This window comes from Schistocerca gregaria, chromosome 1 (genome assembly GCF_023897955.1).
Source record: "Schistocerca gregaria isolate iqSchGreg1 chromosome 1, iqSchGreg1.2, whole genome shotgun sequence".
In the NCBI taxonomy this organism is placed as follows: Eukaryota; Metazoa; Arthropoda; class Insecta; order Orthoptera; family Acrididae; genus Schistocerca; species Schistocerca gregaria.
In genome coordinates, this window is record NC_064920.1 from 619222328 (window position 1) to 619240076 (window position 17749).

The following is a 17749-nucleotide window of genomic DNA, read 5'->3' on the forward strand; positions in this document are numbered from 1 at the left end:
CATGTGTCATACATATGTATGTGACATTTCCATACTCCTAAACATCCCTAGGTCCTCTGTTTCCAATGTGATAGTGAAGTGGAAACTTGAGGGGACATGTACAGTGCAAAAGCGTACAGGCCGACCTCGTCTGTTGACTGACAGACCACCAACGGTTGAAGAGGGTTGTAATGTGTAATAGTCAGGCATCTGTCCAGACCATTACACAGGTATTCCAAACTGCATTAAGATCCACTGCAAGTAGTATGACAGTTAGGCAGGAGGTGAGAACACCTTGATTTCATGGTCGAGCGGTTGCTCATAAGCCACACATCATGCCAGTAAATGCTAAACGACTCCTTGCTTGGGGTAAGGAGCATGAACATTGGATGATTGAAGAGTGGAAAAATATTGTGTGGAGTGCAAATCACAGTACACATGTGAAGATCCAATGGCAGGGTGTGGGTACGGCAAAAGCCCGGTGAACATCATCTGCCAGCGTGTGTAGTGCCAACAGTAAAATTCAGAGTCGGTGGTGGTATTGTATGATCGTGTTTCTCATAAAGGGGGCTTGCACCCCTTGTTGTTTGGTGTGGCACTACCACAGCATAGACCTACACTGATGTTTTAAGCACCTTCTTGCTTCCCACTGTTGAAGAGCAATTCGGGGATGGTGATTGCATCTTTCAACACTATCGAGCACCTGTTCATAATGTACAGCCTCTGGCAGAGTGGTTACATGACAATAAAATCCCTGTAATGGACTGGCCTGCACAGAGTCCTGACCTGAATTCTATAGAACGCCTTTGGGATGTGGAATGCCGACTTCATGCCAGGTCTCACCGACTGACATCAGTACCTCCCCTCAGTGCAGCACACTGTGAAGAATGGGCTGCCATTCGCCAAGAAACCTTCCAGCACCTGCTTGAACATTTGCCTGTGAGAGTGGAAACTGCCATCAAGGCTAAGGATGGGCCAACACCATATTGAATTCCAGCATTACCTATGGAGTGCGCCATGAACTTGTAAGTCATTTTCAGCCAGGTGTCCGGATACTCTTCATCACATAGTGTATATAATCATAATTTATGGTATGGAGGATGTCCCATTTATCTTGATCACCCTAAATAACTGTTTGTCCAGATGGAAATTACAAAATATTTCAAGCAAATGTTCTTTAGCTGTCAGGGGCACATCAGTCAGCATGATTGCCTTTGTTGTAGCTTTGTTTTTTCAAAGATATGAACAGTGGTATGACTTTTTTAAATGGCAACCTGTATTTTTTATTCGGTTATTCATTTCCTCTCCTACAGACCTATTCAAAAATGTATCACATACCATTTACCGAAACACAATGTTATTAATTACAGAAAACAACATTGACTTTGAGTGCAGGATCACAAACTTAGCCACTTGTTGGAGTTATCAGAAAACAAATGAAAATCAAGTAAGAACATAACGCAAAATTGACTTTGACTCTCTTGTACCATTGCTCAGGAGTAGAACATTCAAAGGTGCTCAGAGTGGTGACCCTGGACACCGATAAACTAGTGCACTCGTTGAATAAAAGAATTATTTACTGCTTCCTATGTTGCCTGCTGAAGAGAATTACAAGCAAGCGTGATATGTTTATGCATGTCCTCTGGAGCTGTTGGAATATCGTGATAGACAACATCTTTAATGCATCCCCAGTGCAAAAAAGTTCAGAGGATTTAAATCAGGAGACCTAGCAGGCCAGGTAACTGTTCCTCCTTGACCAATCCATCAGGCAGGATACCTTCGGTTCAGAACATGACATTCACGCATGGCATTTTGTGCTGGACATCCATCATGTTGATACCATATAAGCATTCTGGTTCTTAGTGACACTTCATCCAGAAGAGGAGGAACAATTCGTCTGAACTGTGACGTTTAGACTACCATTGATGAAATAAGGGCCAACAATTGTAGTACCAAGCATCCCACACCAGACATTAACTCTCCATTGACGCTGATGTTCCACCTGTCAGCCATTGCGGGTTGTCGCTGGACCAATAATACATGTTCCCTGTATTTACCTGTCTTTGTTTGCACCAATAATGCATGTTCCTTGTATTTACCTGTCCTTTGTTTGAGAAGGAACATTCATCGGTAAATGGAACATTGAAGAAGTAGTTTCGGTTGGCGAGGATTTGTTGCTGTGCCCACTGACAGAACTGTACACGATTCTGGAAATAATTCCCATGCAGTTCTTGATGTAGGTGTACATAGTAAGGATGGAACTAATGACGTGTAGGAATATGATGTACACTGGTTTTAGGATTGCCAATCTTGTGTTCAAGTTGTCGTGTGCGTACATGTGGATTCATAACAACGAAAGCGATAACAGTAACTTTGCCAGCTTCGTCTGTGCAAGTGCTACAACGATTGCTTTTTCGTGGGTTGAAACTTCCGTTTCCTGAAGCGTCGCAACAAGATGAGAAAACATCCGTTGGGAAGGTGGGTTCTTGTCAGAATATCGCTCTCTCTACAGTTCCGCTGCCTGCATAAAATTTCGCCTACCTTCAACAACAACAACAACAATAAAAGAAATGTTGTATTGATGCAGTTTGTAGGAAGGACAGCCTGTACTGTATGCCTCCTCAACACAACAATATTTAAAAGGACTAAACTACTGTACTAAATGTACCTGTGCATAAGAAAACAGTATTGCAGTTACTGTTCTGCTAACTTACATTCCCCATAGATGAGTAGCATTTCTACCTTCTCTTCATTGGTGTACATTCTAGTCACACAACTCTGCATCTGACTATGGTTGATGGTATGACAGGTGTGCATTCTGCTTATGTGTACATTTGTCCTCTGTCAACATCATCATGTGGATGTGTTCCATTACCCCTGTACCTGCACTAAGTACTGGGAGTGTCAATGTCATTGTTGTGTTATGTAGTTAATAACATTGTGTTCCAGTGGATGGTACACTGTGAGGAAATGAATTACCGAATAAAAAATACAGGGTGCCATTTAAAAAATCATACCACTATTCATATCTTTGTAAAAAACAGAGCTACAACAAAGGCAATTATGTTGATTGATGTCCCCCTGTTGACTAAAGAATATTTTCTTGAAACATTTTGTAATTTGCATCTGGACAAACAGTTATTTAGGTTGGTCAAAATAAATGGGACATGTATATCCATAGTGCTCTCCCTCCAGGCGTTAAGTGAACATTTGTTTCAGTGCATATAGCAAGAGTTCTATGTGGGCAACACTCCCTTTGCATTTCGATTAGAAGGAAGGTAATGAAAATTCCATAATATATGTGTTGGGTATGGTTCTGTCACATCTTGCATTCTGCCTGCAGTTTCACTCATAGGTTTCCATTTCTGTGCAGTTCATTTACAACTTAAGGGAAGCCACCCTTTCACTTTCTTGAGGTGAAATAGCAAATATACGCAACAAGAATTAATGTCTTGTTTTGTTGTCATGCAGCATGGAAGAGTACAGAGATACAAGAATCACATGGTTTCAAAGTGATGTTAGATATGATGCAGCAATACTGCAGATGTTTGCTGTTGAAATAATGTCCCATTGCTTTTGTATGTTTAATAAAATATGAGTGATTATTAGGAGGGATAGTGACACCTTGGTCAACTAATATGATCTGTCTAATTTGTATTGGATTTGTAAACAGTCATTAATCTTCTGTCCTGCCAAATCTTGTTGCATTCACTATCAACATGAAGATTCGATGGGAGACCTAATGTTACTGTTCCTGTTTGTGTGTACATTCTCTGTAACTGGTATAAAAAGGTTGAAATCAAATGGTGTGAGGATACTGTACTTATAATGCAGTACTTTCAGCTGCTAACATATTGATTACATGTGACACATTAATACTTCCATACTTTGAATCAAATTTGTGTAACTGCTTTTAGTGATCAAAGTGCAACGAGCTATATCTTTAGGCTATACCTCATGAACTGATTCAAGGCTTCAGCTTGTCATAAGATCATCCCCTTTTGATCCAAATGTGGTAATAGATGTTTGTGGTTGAGATTTGCCAGAGCAGCGCAGGAGCTCCTTGAAGTATACGCATGGATAGATGCGGCAGTTCCTCCCACACCCTTTATTGTGGACTACCTGTTCCCAGCCACACGTTGCTGTAACTCAGTCTGATGAAATGGAAAAGGAAAAAAAAGAGAAAGCTCATATTTATAATATGTATAGGAATTGGATATACATTTTAATCTACTTCTCCTCCCTGTCTCCTTCCATATCCTCTCTTTTTCCATCTCCTTCTCCATCCACCTCTCTCTGTCCATCACCTCCTCCACCCTCTCTCAGTCAATTTCTCCTCCCCCCCCCTCTCTGTCTGTTTGTCTCTCTCTCTGTCTTTCTCCTCCTGCTCTCCCTGTCTTCTCCTTCTCTCTATCCATCTTCTCACTTCTCATACTCCTTTCTCTCTCCATCTTCTCATACTCCTCTTTCTCTCCATCTTCTCTTCTCTTTCCCCTCTCGCACCATCTCCCTCTGTCTATCACACCATCCCCACTTCTATGTCCATCTTCTCCTCTCTCGTCTCTCTGTCCATTCCCTCCTTTTTGCTTTCTACATCTATTTCCTCCCACTCTTCTGTCCACCTCCTCCTCCCCCCTCTCTCTGACTTTGAGCCTTGTTTATCATTATTGCATATTCAGATTCTGTAGTAATATTATAATAATAACCATTAAGCCATAAATACAATTTTCCTGTTTGCTGATAATATTTCACTGTTTTATATTTTATATATTTTGTCCGTCCGAATGTACATTAGAATGTTATGTAAAAATTTGAAGTAAATCACTCAAGATGTTTTATTCAAAATTTTTGATAATAATGTATGTCAAAATTTTGAAGCAGTTGGTAAAGGACTTTTGGGGTTTAAGATTCTGAACAAACTAACATTTACATTTTTATTTGCATAGAAGTAATTGTTCATTGATTGGCGACTCCATGGAGTGCTGTGTCCACAATGACCATATATGTTAAATTAAAAGGAAGGTCAGCGTTGGCCATAATATTGATGTTTTATTGATAGCAGAATCAATTTTCGATCACATAATGATCATCTTCAGTGCTGTACAAATTAAACTCAGACACTGGTATCAAATTATCAATAACCGAAACTGAGAAGCGATCACAATAAGCTGAGGCTAACCACTTCCTTACAGGTTTGTGATCGCTTCTCAGTTTTGGTTATTGATAACTTGATACCAGTGTCTGAGTTTAATTTGTGCGGCACTGAAGACGATCACTATGCGATTGAAAATCGATTCTGCTATCAATAAAACATCAATATTACGGCCAATGCTGACCTCCCTTTTAATTTTAAAGTAATTGTTCATGTGTTCAAAATCTGAAAATTTCCACCAGTTCTTCCCTAATTGCTTTGAAATTTTGACACAACATTGCATTCAAATACACATGTTATTGTAAAACTACTGGAGCACCATATGGTCTAAATGAGGATCGTTCTGAAAGTAATGCCTCCTATTTTTATTCATGGGAACTGCAGGAGATAAACAAATCACAATAGCATAACTAAGTAGAGCAATATTTCAGCTGCAGACTGTCTCTGAAGGCGCTAACTTTGGATTGTACAGTGTATGTGGTAAGGCAGTCCAGCCGAATTTTGTCATGAGTTGTGCAGTCACAAAACTGTTGTGGGCCTAGCATTTTCATGTTGCAGGTGAAAGTTGAGTTTCTTCTCTGGCTTTACCCTGGAAATTCAGGCTTTCAGCTTAGTCAGTGTCGTCTTGTAGCATTCCCCAGGCACCAGGACATCCAAAAGAACCGCACCCTGGCTAACCCATAAGACTGTGCACATAACTTTGCTTGTAGGTGGCTGTATCTTGAATTTCTTCTTTGATGGAGACTTCGCATTTTACTATTCTATGGACTGTCTTTTGAATTCTGGCTTGTAGTGGTGACACCATGTCTCATCTCTGGTGATGATCCTATTCAGAAAATTGTCACCTTCAGTCTCATATTGGTCCAGCAGGTCCCAACAAATTTCTATTCAATAAGTTTTTTATTCTTCTGTAAGCATCCACGAGATCTGTCTCACACAGACTTTGCCATAACCAAGATGACCCATGGTCATTATCTGCTGATCATCACAAATGAGTTGGCCAAGGTGCTCTTCATTGCAAGGGATGACAGCTGTGCGGGGTCTATTGGGCCTTGGCTTTTCATGCATGCCCTTTTCACCACCTTGAAATGCCCATACTCATCACCTCACATTACTTACGTCTATTATATCATCACCATACACATTTAGCAAGCGTTGATGGATTTCAAATGGCGCAATTTCTTCAGCAGTGAGGAATTCAATCATACATTGCTGTTTTATATGTACATCCATATCAGACTCCATTTTGGAACACTCATCTGCTGGGGCCAACTACTACAGAACAATGGATCACATACAAATGAAAGAGGAAGGTTCAAGCATTAGCACTACACCAACTGGCATTGCACTGGCATGGACCACAAAAAAATAGGAGGATTAACTTCGGAATGACCCTTGTATTTAGAATACATAAAGGAGGAACGTTGTTAGCAAAAACCTCATGTTCATTTGTTCAAAAGCTTAAATCTCAAAAGTTCTTATATATATATATATATATATATATATATATATATATATATATATATATATATATATTAAAAATAAAGATTCCAAGACTTACCAAGCGGGAAAGCGCCGGCAGACAGGCACATGAACAAAACAACACACAAACACACACACAAAATTACGAGCTTTCGCAACTGGCAGTTGCTTCGTCAGGAAGGAAGGAAGGAGAGGGAAAAATGAAAGGGTGTGGGTTTTAAGGGAGAGGGTAAGGAGTCATTCCAATCCCGGGAGCGGAAAGACTTCCCTTAGGGGGAAAAAAAAAAAAAGGACAGGTGTACACTCGCACACACACACACACATATCCATCCGCACATACACAGACACAAGCAGCCATATTATGTCTGCTTGTGTCTGTGTATGTGCGGATGGATATGTGTGTGTGTGTGTGCGAGTGTACACCTGTCCTTTTTTTTTTTTTTTCCCCTAAGGGAAGTCTTTCCGCTCCCGGGATTGGAATGACTCCTTACCCTCTCCCTTAAAACCCACACCCTTTCATTTTTCCCTCTCCTTCCTTCCTTCCTGACGAAGCAACTGCCAGTTGCGAAAGCTCGTAAATTTGTGTGTGTGTTTGTGTGTTTTGTTCATGTGCCTGTCTGCCGGCGCTTTCCCGCTTGGTAAGTCTTGGAATCTTTATTTTTAATATATATATATATATATATATATATATATATATATATATATATATATATATATATATATTAAAAACAAAGATTCCAAGACTTACCAAGCAGGAAAGCGCCGGTAGACAGGCACAATAAATAAAACACACAAACACACACACAGAATTTCTAGCTTTCGCAACCGACGGTTGCTTCTGCAGGAAAGAGGGAAGGAGAGGGAAAGACGAAAGGATGTGGGTTTTAAGGGAGAGGGTAAGGAGTCATTCCAATCTTGGGAGCGGAAAGACTTACCTTAGGGGGAAAAAGGATAGGTATATACTCGCGCGCGTGCACACACACACACACACACACACACACACACACACACACAACCATCCATACATACATAGACACAAGCAGACATATTTAAAGGCAAAGAGTTTGGGCAGAGATGTCAGTCGAGGCAGAAGTGTGGAGGCAAAGATGATGTTGAATGACAGGTGAGGTATGAGTGGCGGCAACTTGAAAGTAGCGGAGATTGAGTTCTGGTGGATAACGAGAAAAGAGGATATATTGAAGGGCAAGTTCCCATCTGCAGAGTTCAGATAGGTTGGTATTGGTGGGAAGTATCCAGATAACCCAGACGGTGTAACACTGTGCCAAGATGTGCTGGCCGTGCACCAAGGCATGTTTAGCCACAGGGTAACCCTCATTACCAACAAACACTGTCTGCCTGTGTCCATTCATGCGAATGGACAGTTTGTTGCTGGTCATTCCCACATAGAAAGCGTCACAGTGTAAGCAGGTCAGTTGGTAAATCACGTGGGTGCTTTCACACGTGGCTCTGCCTTTGATCGTGTACACCTTCCGGGTTACAGAACTAGAGTAGGTGGTGGTGGCAGGGTGCATAGGACAGGTTTTACACCAGGAGCGGTTACAAGGGTAGGAGCCAGAGGGTAGGGAAGGTGATTTGGGGATTTCATAGGGATGAACCAAGAGGTTACGAAGGTTAGGTGGACGGCGGAAAGACACTCTTGGTGGAGTGGGGAGGATTTCATGAAGGATGGATCTCATTTCGGGGCAGGGTTTTAGGAAGTCGTATCCCTGCTGGAGAGCCACATTCAGAGTCTGATCCAGTCCCGGGAAGTATCCTGTCACAAGTGGGGCAGTTTTAGGGTTCTTCTGTGAGAGGTTCTGGGTTTGAGGGGATGAGGAAGTGGCTCTGGTTATTTGCTTCTGTACCAGGTCGGGAGGGTAGTTGTGGGATGCAAAAGCTGTGTTCAGGTTGTTGGTGTAATGGTCCAGGGATTCAGGGCTGGAGCAGATTCGTTTGCCACGAAGGCCTAGTCTGTAGGGAAGGGACCGTTTGATATGGAATGGGTGGCAGTTGTCATAATGGAGGTACTGTTGCTGTCCTTTCATCTTTCCTTTTCCTTCCCTCTTTCCTGACAAAGCAGCCGCTGGTTGCGAAAGCTCGAAATTTTGTGTGTGTGTGTTTGTGTGTTATTTTATTGTGCCTGTCTACCGGTGCTTTCCCGCTTGGTAAGTCTTGGAATCTTTGTTTTATATATATATATATACACTTGCGCGCACACACACACACACACACACACACACACACACACACACACACACACACACACACACATCCATCCGCACATACACCATACACCCCCTAAGGTAAGTCTTTCCGCTCCCGGGATTGGAATGACTCCTTACCCTCTCCCTTAAAACCCACATCCTTTCGTTTTTCCCTCTCCTTCCCTCTTTCCGGAAGAAGCAGCCGTCGGTTGCGAAAGCTAGAAATTCTGTGTGTGTATTTGTGTGTTTTATACTGTAGTGCCAAAGAAACTGGCATAGGCATGCATATTCGAATACAGAGATATGTAAACAAAGACAATTCGGCACTTTGGTCGGCAATGCCTATATAAGACAAGTGTCTGGCGCAGTTGTCAGATAGGTTACTGATGCTGCAATGACAGGTTTTCAAGATTTAAGTGAGTTTGAACGTAGTGTTATAGATGGTGCTCGAGTGATGGGACACAGCATCTCCAAGGTGCGATGGAGTGGGGATTTTTTTTTCTGTATTACGATATAATGAGTGTACCGTGAATATCAGGGATCTGGTAAAACATCAAATCTCTTTATGACATCGCTGCAGCCAGAAAAAGATTCTGCAAGAATGGGATGAGTGACAACTGAAGAGAATCTTTCAGTGTTACAACTAGTGCAACCCCTCTGCAATTTGCTGCAGATTTCAGCGCTGGGCCATCAAAAAGTGTTAGTGTGCTGACCATTTGTCAAAACGTCATCAGTGTGGACTCTCGGAGCCGAAGGCCCTCTTGTGTATCCTTGATGACTGCACGACACAAAGCTTTACACCTTGCCTCGGCCAATCAACACCAACATTGGACTGTTGATGACTGGAAAAAATGTTTCCTGGTCGGACGAGTCTCATTTCAAATTGTATCGCGCGGATGGACATATACAATATGGAACACCCACCCTTGTATCCTTAACGACTGTACAACACACAGCTTTACACCTTGCCTGGAACCATCAACACCGACATTGTCCTGCTGATGACTTAGAAACTTGTTGCCTAATCAGATGAGTCTCGTTTCAAATTGTATTAAGTGGATGGACGTGTATGCGTATGGAGACAACCTTATGAATCCATGGACCCTGCATGTCAGCAGGGCAGTGTTCAAGCTGGTGGAGGCTCTGTAATGGTGTGTAACGTGTGTAGTTGGAGTGATATGGGACCACTTATACATCTAGATACGACTCTGACAGGTGACACACACATCCTGTCTGATTACCTCCATTGATGTCCATTGTGCATTCTAATGGGCAATACCAGGAGGACAGTGCAACACCGCACACATCCAGAATTACTACAGAGTGGCCCTAGGAATACTCTTCAGTGTTTAAACAGTTCCGCTGGCCACCAAACTACCCAGGTATGAACAGTATTGAGCATATCTGGGATACCTTGCAATGTGCTGTTCCAGGGTGTAAACGACCTGGGACAACTGGGAGATCCGGGAAATACCTGGGAATTTTTTCACCCTGGAGAAAACCAGGAAAAACCCAGGAATTTTTTAGAGTTCCGGGAATTTTTCATTGTTTTAGTTTTCAGTTAATTTTTTTGTAATTTTGACTGGTAAGAACCGATACTCTAACAAAGGATATTATGAATCTCGCTACTGCAGAATAACACTACAGCAACAAAATGTGAACTAGAGAATAAAACTTAAATTGCAGAGGAAATGCGCCATATTAAAAAAACACAGAGCTCATACAAGCATTTACCAACAGCAAAATGTGTGAAAGGGCTTAGGAAGACTATGCAATGCTTTGTGACAACAAATTACCTCTGATGAGTGTGACATCACAACTGTTTACATTAGCTTCAAGCAAGCAGTTACGAGCAGAATCATGAGCATGGGCAGCTGAGTTGCATGTGAGTAGTACTTCCGTTGGCAATTTCAGAAGTGAGGGAGACAAATTTGTGTTCTTGGGGGGGAAAATCTTGTTTCACAAATCGCCTAGCATCTACCGCGCGTTAGTCTATCGATTATTTAAATGATTTTGAAACACATCCCTGTTGCTTTTTGAACAAATTCTAAGTTGATTTCTGAATGAATCATAAGTTGATTTTTGAATGCGTGCATAGTGTATGTGATGTCCATGTCAGAGGAATCCTCGTAGCATCTAGAAAGAAACTTTCCTGCAGACAAAAGGGGATGGTCCTATACAATGAGCGGAATAAAGCTGAACGGGTGATTGTCATTTGTTTATGTGATTGATTGGGCGTGGGAATGATTAGCATTGTTATAATTACTAGCTGAGCCCATCTAGTATTGCCTCGGTTTGAAATATCGGATATCTGGGGCTGAAGCGCATTCACGTAATTATGGAAAGCTACAATATGTTGTTAGTTCCTGATTTTATTTTATTTCCACCTTTCTGACAGTCAAGCATTAATTGCCTTGAAGAACAATTAATTTATTTTTGTCGCTTTGCCAAAGAAATTCGCCTTTTATTTATCTTTTCTGCAACCAGTTCGTATCAAATAAAGTGTTTAATTCCACATTATTAGCCAGTTTCAACTGTTCACTGCATTTCAAGTGCACATTTTCATCTTCTAGCACGTATGGCATTATGCCATAATAAAGAACCAAACTTGAGATATTACAGTCCTGCTACTCCAAGAAAATTTACATCCTGAAAACCACACTGCAAAGCTTAATATTAGATCGAGGCCTACTTTGTTGGGAATCTGGACATACAGATGTGCACTTTAATGCAAATTATTCTATTTTAGTATGATTCAAGAAATTCCGACTCTCTTGGAGTTCTCTCTGATGCTTGTTTCTTTTATGACATAATGTAATATCCTTTAATGTTTTACACATACAAACATATGAGCTTCCTAAGTCATCATAGCTGCGCAAGCACAGGGACGCCTTTTATGTGGCACTCTCTGGCAACTGCTGGAACAAATCTATTTGTAACAGATCTCGGGAAAATATTGCAAATTGTCGTTTGAGAAGTGTTATTTTCAAAATAAATTTCCTTTTGTGCCAGGTAAACTATGTGCGAGAATGTATGATGAATTTCTTAAATCACAAAGCGTTTGACTCTCATTTAAAAATCAACTCTTTGATGACAAGCCATTTAGAAGGATTTCGAGCCCAGAAGATCAGAGATTTATGTGATGTGTCTTAAAGTGTAAAATGCACAAAAAGCTTAGTTCCTCTTGTGGCTTATTAAGCTTCGCGACGAATTTTATATATGGAAAGTTTGCTTTTCCTGTATCAACACTATGTATATTAATTTAAACCATTAACTTCTCCTGTTTGTGTGATTGCCCTACTTAACAGTGATGTAGCTATTGGCTGACTACATCACGTGTCCTATGCTATGAATATCCGCTGTCATCGGCTGGTGAGGTCACATGACATGAGCTATGACTGGCTTACAAAAGCGCATCTCACACTTGATTTCAATGCTTCAGAAAGTAATATACGGTTTTTGGTGCAATTCGAATTTATACTTTCGTAATACAAAAATATACAGCGTATATGTTGCTTGCTGCACCTCAAAGAACTTTCCAAAACATGGTTTTTCTCTCTGAGTTTCATTTTCTAAAGTGCCGGGAAATTATAAGCTGCTGTATAAAACCATAGCCATTCAAATGATTGATACATTTTACAGTTCCAAGGGAACATATACTGTCACTTAACATGGAAAAAGGGTATTTTCACCTGGGAGAAAGTGTTTATCACCCGGGAGAAAGTGTTCATTTAACTGGGAGATCTGGGGAAAATCCGGGAATTTTTTTTCCTTGTCCACGTATACACCCTGTGTTCAGAAGAGATCCCCACCCCTCATACTCTTACGGATGTAAGGACAACCCTGCAGGATTCATAGTGTCAGTTCCCTCCAGCACTACTTCATACATTAGTTGAGTCCACGCCACATTGTTTTGCGGTACTTCTGCATGCCCATGGGGGCCCTACACGATATTAGGCAGGTGTACCAGTTTCTTTGGCTCTTCAATGGAAGATACAGGATAGAATAATGACAATATTATGTAAAGGATAGATTGCAAATCAAACATATAGCAGAGACACTGAGTAGCAGACTGGCACAAATAAACACCAAAGCTTTTGGCGAGAAGGCCTACTTTGGAAGTAGACAACATACATATGCACATTCGTGCAAAGGCAGCCCACACACACTTGACTCCTGTCTCTGGCCTCGACAGCCAGAGACAATGACAGTGGTTGTGTGTGTGTGTGTGTGTGTGTGTGTGTGTGTGTGTGTGTGTGTGTGTGTTTTCTCTGTTTCAGAAGGCCTTCTGGCCAAAAGCTTATTTGTTTAGTAGACTTTTTGTTGTGCCTATCTGGTATTCAACATCTCTGCTATATGGTGAGTAGCAATCTGTACTTTCCATATTATTGCTATAATATATATTACATTTTTCTATTAAAAACAAAGATTCAATGACTTACCAAACGGGAAAGTGCTGGTAGATAGACACAATAAAAAAACAAACACACACACACAAAATTTCAAGCTTTCGCAACCAACGTTGCTTCGTCGGAAAAGAGGGAAGGAGAGGGAAAGACGAAAGGATGTGGGTTTTAAGGGAGAGGGTAAGGAGTCATTCCAATTCCGGGAGTGGAAAGACTTACTTTAGGGGGAAAAAAGGACAGGTATACACTCACGCACAGACACACATATCCATCCACACATATACAGACACAAGCCGTGGATGTGTGGATGGATATGTGTGTGTGTGTGAGTGTATACCTGATCTTTTTTCCCCCTAAGGTAAGTCTTTCCACTCTCGGGATTGGAATGACTCCTTACCCTCTCCCTTAAAACCCATATCCTTTCGTCTTTCCCTCTCCTTCCCTCTTTTCTGACGAAGCAACCGTTGGTTGCAAAAGCTTGGAATTGTGTGTGTGTCTTTGTTTTTTTATTGTGTCTATCTACCAGCACTTTCCCATTTGGTGAATCATGGAATCTTTGTTTTTAATATATTTTTCCCATGTGGAATGTTTCTTTCTATTTTATTTATATTACATTTTTATTTATAAATATGTCATATATATTTATGTACCATATGGTGCTGCAGTAGGTATACAGAAAAGTGCATATTCAAATGCTATGTTTTGCCAAAATTTCAAAGTATTCAAGTTTTGAACAAAAGAGCATGAAGTTTTTGCTAACAGTGTATCCCCTTTACATAATTTTCATACATTTATGTACCATATGGCCCCCGCTAGGTATATAAAAATCCGTATATATTCAAACGAAATTTTGTGTCAAAATTTCAAAGCAGTTGTTGAAAAACTGCTGGAAGAACAAACAAACCTTAACATTTTTATTTATATAGATTGGTCCATGAACCATGGACCTTGCTGTTGGTGCGGAGGACTGTGTGCCTCGATAGCCGTGCCATAGGTGCAACCACAATGGAGGGGTGTCTGTCGAGAGGCCAGTCAAAAGTGTGTTTCCTGAAGAGAGTTGCAGGGGCAACAGTCCATATGATTGACTGATCTGGCATTGTAACATTAACCAAAACAGCATTGCTGTCAGTGGTACTGCAAACAGCTGAAAGCAAGGGGAATACAGCTGTAATTTTTCCCGAGAGTTTGCAGCTGTGTGTGGTTAAATTATGATGATGGCATCCTCGTGGGTAAAAATTCTGGAGGTAAGATAGTCCCTCATTAAGAACTGTGAGAGGGGACTACTCGGGAGAATGAACTGGTGTTTATCGATTGGAGCATGCAATGTCAGAGTGCTTAATCAGCCAGGTAGGTTAGAAAATTTAAAAAGGAAAAAGGATAGGTTAAAGCTAGAAATAGTGGGAATTAGTGAAGTTCAGTGGCATGAGGAACAGAACTTTTGATCAGGTGAATAAAAGGTTACAAATACAAAATGAATTAGGGGGAATGCAGGGGTAGGTTTAATAATGAATAAGAAAGCAGGACCGCAGATCAGCTACTATGAATGGCATAGTGAATGTGTTATTGAAGCCAAAAATCAAATAATGGAAAATCCAGGGTGGAAAGTAACAATATTATGAAAAGGAAAGTTGTCACTCATTATATAGTGGAGATGCTGAGTCACAGATTGGCACAACAAGGCCTTAAGGGCTGAAAGCTTTATTTGTGACAGTCTTTTTGTTGTGCCTATCTGTGGCTCAGCATCTCCACTATATGGTAAGTGGCAACTTTCCTTTTCATGGTATTGTTACATTATTGAAGCCAAGATAGACATAAAGTTGTCACCAACAACAATGGTACAAATTTATATGTCAACTAGCTCCACAGATGATAAAGAGTTTGAAGAAATGTATTATCAGATAAAAGAAATTATTCAGTTAGTTAAGAGAGACAAACATTTAATAGTCTTGGGGCCGGGAAAAGACATAGGAGAAGGAAAAGAAGGAAAAATAGTAGGTGAATATGGACTGAGGGAAAGCAACAAAAGAGGAAGCTGCCTGATAGAATTTATCATTGCTAACACTTCGTTTAAGATTTATGAAACAAGGTTGTGTGCATGGAAGAGACCAGGAGAGACTGGCAGGTTTCAGATTAATTACATGATGGTAAGACTGAGATTTTGGAACCACATTTTAAATTGTAAGACTTTTCATGGGCAGAAGTGGACTCCTACCATAGTTTATTGGCAATTATATGTAGATTAAAACTTTATGAAGAGATTGCAAAATGTTAGGAAATGAAGGAGATGGGACCTGGATAAACTGAAAGAACCAGAGGTTGTTGAGAGTTTCAGAAGGAGCGTTAGGGAATGATTGACAAGAATAGGAGACAGAAATACAATACAAGAAGAGTGGATAGCTTTGAGAGAAGAAATATTGAAGCCAGCAGAGGATCAAGTAAGTAAACAGACTAGGGCTAGAAGAAATCCTTGGGTGACACAAGAGACATTGAATTTAATTGATGAAAGGATAAAATACGGTAAATAAGCAGGTGAAAGGGAATACAAACGTCAAGAATATGAGATAGATAGTAAATGCAAAATGGCTAAGCAGGAGTGTCTAGAGGAAAATGTGGTAACGGAATACAATGCTGGTGCAACCAGAAATATTTTGGAGCACTCTGTTCAGCAGAAAATGTAGAACATGGGGCTCTGCAACAGATGACTCCACCTGTTTCTATATTGACCTGACGACATGGTCAGTTATGATTGCAGTAGGCACAGGATTATTAAAATCGGACCATGGATGAATCATGTGTCTCGTTAGACCAGATCTGTTGTTGTTTTCAGATATGCTAGCATCCAGATGAATGGATTCTAAAAATGTGCACTGGGCTGTAGATGGAGACCACAGGGGGGGCAGTAACACGAGATGGGGGTGACTTTCACATGGGCCTTGATGGGACCTGTGATAGAAGTTGAAGACACCAAACTGCTATGGACTACATGAACATTCTTGCAGCCCTCTTGCATGTCTTCCTATTTGTTGTTCCTGATGGTGATGGCACCTTCCAGCAGGTTAGCTGTCCGTCTCACAAGATGAGAACCATGATACAGTGGCTTGAGGGACACGATGTCTCAGTTATCAAATTTGCCTTACTTGAACTCAATGGAACACAACTAAGTTGCTTCTGGACAGCAGCTCTGCACCCAAGAATCACCAGTCCATAATTTACAGGAATTGTGCAACCTGTGTTGACATCTGGTGCCACGTAGCTAGTGACAGGAAAATTTTGTGTAAATAATAAAGACAAAAATAGCACAAAATTTGCACTTTTTAGTGTGATTATGCAAAATTGGCAGCTTTTGCGAAACATTGTGAAGTTTGGCATTTTCCGTGTTCCCATTAAAATTGGCAAAATCTGAGGGCAGTAGTTTACTTATATTGGTCACTGACAGTTGTTGCATGTTGAAACAGAATTTTGTCCTTTTTCCTTAACTCTGGGCATTGCATATTATAATCATAAAATGACAGTTGATATCCTGCATAAGGAAATGTTCTGCATAAATCATGTCATATGAACACCCCTACAATTTCCAATGAACTCTACTCCAGTAGTAGGTTTAGATGCCAATATGATATTTCCCATTACTTTTACACTACCTAATGTACAAAAAATGGTGTGTATTTGCTAGATCTTTATTTTTGAAGTACGTGAGTTGTGCTCTTCAGTTCAGAGACTGGTTAGATGCAGCTCTCCTACTCTATCCTGTGCAAGCTTCTTCATCTCCCAGTACCTACTGCAACCTACATCCTTCTGAATCTGCTTAGTGTATTCATCTCTTGGTCTCCCTCTACGATTTTTACCCTCCACGCTGCCCTCCAATGCTAAATTTGTGATCCCTTGATGCCTCATAATATGTCCTACCAACTGAATCCTTCTTCTAGTCAAGTTGTGACACAAATTCCTCTTCTTCCCAATTCTGTTCAGTACCTCCTCATTAGTTATGTGATCTACCTATCTGATCTTCAGCATTCTTCTGTAGCACCGCATTTCAAAAGCGTCTATTCTCTTCTTGTCCAAACTATTTATTGTCCATGTTTCACTTCCATACATGGCTACACTCCATACAAATACTTTCAGAAAATGCTTCCTGACGCTTAAATCTATACTCGATGTTAACAAATTTCTCTTCTTCATAAACACTTTCCTTGCCAATGCCAGTCTACATTTTATATCCTCTCTACTTCAACCATTATCAGTTATTTTGCTCTCCAAATAACATAACACATTGACTACTTTAAGCTTATCATTTCCTAATCTGATACTCTCAGCATCACCTGATTTAATTCGACTACATTCCATTATCCTCATTTTGCTTTTGTCATTGGCGAACCTCAAATTTTTTATTTCTTTTCCATGGATATTAATTCCTACTCCAAATTTATCTTTTGTTTCCTTTACTGCTTGCTCAATATACAGATTGAATAACATCGGGGATAGGCTACAACCCTGTCTCACTCCCTTCCCAACCGCTGCTTCCCTTT

The 17749-nt window shown here is 40.6% G+C and overlaps 1 protein-coding gene across 2 annotated transcripts in view; it reads left to right on the top strand.

Annotated features, from left to right (window-relative positions):
- Positions 1-17749, top strand: part of LOC126359208 (pre-mRNA-splicing factor CWC22 homolog) — a 130008-nt gene that overhangs the window by 34204 nt on the left and 78055 nt on the right. The gene's annotated exons all lie outside the window — the stretch shown is intronic.